The following is a 3,904-nucleotide window of genomic DNA, read 5'->3' on the forward strand; positions in this document are numbered from 1 at the left end:
TGGCTGCAGGCAGGTCTCCAGCCACGCCAGAGGCCAAGGCTGCCCACGCCTCGGTTTTTCTTGTGGCTTTGATAACTTTCACATGCTGAAAGCATTCACAGCCGAAACACTAATTCCACAGCCAGCTCTCACCCAGGCATGTCTTTTAGGAAATGGCCTGATTCATGCAAGTGAAAGTTAGATTTTTATCACTAAATTGGCTGAAACACGTTTCAAATCACCGCTGCCCGAGAGCCTCCTCTGTGCTGGCTCTAACACTTGGATCACTCCAAAGACTTACAAAGTACTTTGTGGTGCAAGACCCCTAAACCCCTCTGCAGCCAGGGTCCCTGCTCCTTGCAGTGCCCCCCCCCGGTGCGTCAGCCATGCTGGGGGCTGCTGGGGGCAGAGCTGGCTTCAGCCTGGGTGGTGGGCGAGACTGAACGCAGGGCTGAGCTGGAAGCCGGCTGTTGCAGGCTGCCCTAGGGTGGCTTCGCAGCATCCCAGCACCCCTGAACGGGGCTTTACAAGCAGCACATAGGCTCCATAGTTCCTCCTCTGCCCCCAGAGCCATCCAGACCACCACCCTAACCGCCTCGGCCACGTCCATTGCTGGTCCTCGTGCCACCCGGTGCTCTCAGTCCCTTGCTGCTTTTCTTGCTTTTTTATTTAGCACTCCCAAACAGCAATGGGCACTCTAACCCCACCTGGCTTACCAAAGCTGGTGCGTCCCCGTGTCCAGGGAGAGCCAGGCTGGTGGTTTAGGGTGGCAAAAGCAGAGCAGGTCCTCTGGTGACTTCCTCCACCAGCAGTACACTGGCTTCACGTGGTGAGTACCGACACCAAATCATGGTCTGGGATGTGGTAACAGTGCGGTCTGGTTATCTCACACACAAACTAATTCCCTTCACCAAGAGAAGAGGCTGGGAAAATGAAGGAAGCCTGGCAGCCCTGCCAAGAACAGCCGCGTAGCCCTGCCTGCAGGGAGAGGAGCTGTGGGTCACCCCTGCCTGGGGCTGCCTCCGCATGGGCTCCCCTCGGAGCTGTGGACCTGCCTGCAGCCCAGATTCCCAGCTCTTCCTGAAGCCTCATAATTTAGCTTTGGGTTTGTTTTTTTTTCCAATAAGCTCCCATGTCAGAGACATGTCCTACTTGTGCGTAGGCAATGGCAAACTGCAGCCCTCTTAGCTCAGCTTCTAACTGCTGGGAACGTTGGGACAAGCAGTCAAAAAGTTATTGGAGAGCACCTAGAAAATGAAGAGATAAGTAGCGTTTCATCTAGATTTGTCAAGAAACCATGCTACCCCAATCTGACACCCTTCTCTTATGGGTGACAGCCACTCTGGAGACAAGAGAGGGCAAGCACAAGGTATCACGCTTAGGAAGGGTCACAGAGCAGCCTGGCCAGCTGCTGGGTGAGCTACAGAGGTGGCTTTGGGGTGTCCCTGGCTAATGGCCAATGTGTCCAAAAGCAAATATCACCTTAGAAGCACACAAGTCTCTGCCCTGACATGGGTGCCCTGAGCTGCTGCAGCCCCCAGTTTCAGGGTTGGTGTTCCCAGGACTTCATCTACAACTTTTACAGAATAATTTAGAGAGTTGGCAAGGCTGCGATTGAAAGCACAGGTCCATTTTGAGTCATCGCTCTCGGAAAGATGTGATGAGAAGTGTGGAGCAAGTGCTGAAAGCCCAGAGGGGAGCAGCCAGGATGGCAGGGGCACAAGGAGGAGGAAAAGCTGAAGGAAGGGAGGCTGCAGCAATAGTGACCTCCCTGGAGCAGCTTGTCAGAAGCTTTGCTAAGACTTTGAGGAGAGAGAGGGGTCGCAGAATGCCACAGCTCAGTGACATGAGGTGGCGTAGCAGGGGGCAAGGGGATATGGGGTGTCTGGCTGTCCACAGCTCACCCACCACCGCGGCGGGGGTAGCTGGCTCCATCATGGTGTTAGCTGCCCTTGTCCAAACCAGTTTGGCAGCTCAAGGGAGACCTCCCATAGCCAAAGGGTTTCCTGGTCTCCTGAAAATATCCTCCAGCATTTGCTGAGGGACACCTCCATCACGTCACCCTTTCACCTTCTGCCTTGTTTCCTTATGGCCCTGTTGATTGCATTGGAGGCAATCAAGCATCTCCAGAGCTGCTCACCTCAGTCTCCCTCCCGTGCTGTCCCCAAGTGCTCACTGTGACACTAGTGAAAGGGAAAATCCTGCCCTAAGGGTGCTTCATCCTTGTTTCCCTGTGCTCCCTGATCTCAGGAAGAAAAAACCTTCAGGATGCCCAGGGCCAGAGGAGAGCCCATGCCCGAGGCTCTTGTGAGCCAGATCCGAGACACCCCAACCTCATCTTCCAGCTTGGTGCTCTCACCCCCAGGCAACACAGCTGGTGAGAGAGCAACTAACAGCCTCAACCTCCTGGAACATCCCTCCGCCACATCCCTCCGTCCCAGCACACATGGAGCCCACCACCACAGCGTTGGGCAGCACATTCCTCTCCCAGCAGGGAGCTGGTGCCCGTTCCCCAGGCAGCCTGCCCTGCGGGGCTCAGCCGACTCCACTGTCAATATCGAAATACTGATATTTTAATCGATATAATTAATCTTATGGATCTTGTGAGGATGCAGGTGTTGTGCTAAGCCCCATCCGAGCGCTGTGGGAGGTGGAGCTGCCCCAGGACCAACACCTGCTATGTTGTAGTTGCACATAGGGAAGGGGAACGGACTGGGGTGTCCATGGCTGGCACAGGGGTTACCTCCAGGCACACGTCCCTGACTCGGAGCACCCACAGCTGAGAGGTGGCACCAAGACCGTCACAGTCAGGGCAACTGGGGCATGTTTAATGATGATACACACTGGGAAGAACAGTAGGGAGGAGGAAAGGTCTGGTGTGCTATTTGCCAGCTGGGGACAGCAGGCGTGGACATCCCAAAGGCAGCTTTAAATGGCCGCAATTCCACCAGTCTTGCTGGAATAGAACTGGAAGGGAGGGCTGGAGCTGGTCCCTGCTGGGACAAGCTGCAGCAAGGCCCGGGGTGCATCTGGAAGGGGAACAGGAGGCAGGAGCATGCAGTGCAGCTCACCCAGAGACATGGGACCTGCACAGAGCCACTGCCTGCACCTCCCACGGCCAGACCTGGGGTGACCTCATGGTGCAGAAATTAAATGGGGAAATGAGAGACTCTCTTTTGACCCTGAGTCAAGGTGTTTTCCTTTCAGAAGGCACAGGGAAGATGTTAGCAATGGAGGTGATCTCATTTCACAAACACCAGCCATCTCAGCGACTGGCAGTAATGGCTGGACTTGAACCCCGCAGAGTCTCCACACCAGCCTGGCAACTTCCTTCTGGGTCTCAAAGAGTCATTTCAAGGGCCACAGACAAAGAAATATGTATCAAAAGCAGATCAAATAGGGGGGTGTGTATGTACTCTAGCCATACTTCTTCTCCGTAGCAGATTTGTCCACCTGCAGTCAGAAGAATGAGACATTTAGGTCACTTTCTCAGTTATGAGCAAATAGCACATTTAGCTCTCACCAGAGCACATCCCCGAAGGCAAACAGGGCTGGGGCTCGTCAGCACCGAGGACCCGAGGGGAGCCACGTGAGAGTGGGTGCTCCTGTGGGCCAGGCACCCCACGGCCCTTCCAGGTCCTGCGATCCTCCACGCTCGGGCACCACATCGCCCTGAGACCCGGCCCACGTTGGAGCAGACAGACACCCCTTTGGGTGGGATTACCCGAAGAAAATTGAGGGCCGGACTGTATGTGGCACGGAGCCGGGTTGTTGCCACCTTGCCAGAGCCCAGCCAGGGCAGCAGCGCCTGGGAGAGGGTGCAGGGCGCTGCACATGGGGCAGGCGCGGGCACGAGGGGAAACAGCCTTCTCCCTCCTGGAGTGCCAAGGTGGAAGGAGAAGGGGCCAGTGCTCAGCCCGTTCAG

Source organism: Fulmarus glacialis, unplaced genomic scaffold (genome assembly GCF_000690835.1).
Source record: "Fulmarus glacialis isolate BGI_N327 unplaced genomic scaffold, ASM69083v1 scaffold20524, whole genome shotgun sequence".
NCBI lineage: Eukaryota > Metazoa > Chordata > Aves > Procellariiformes > Procellariidae > Fulmarus > Fulmarus glacialis.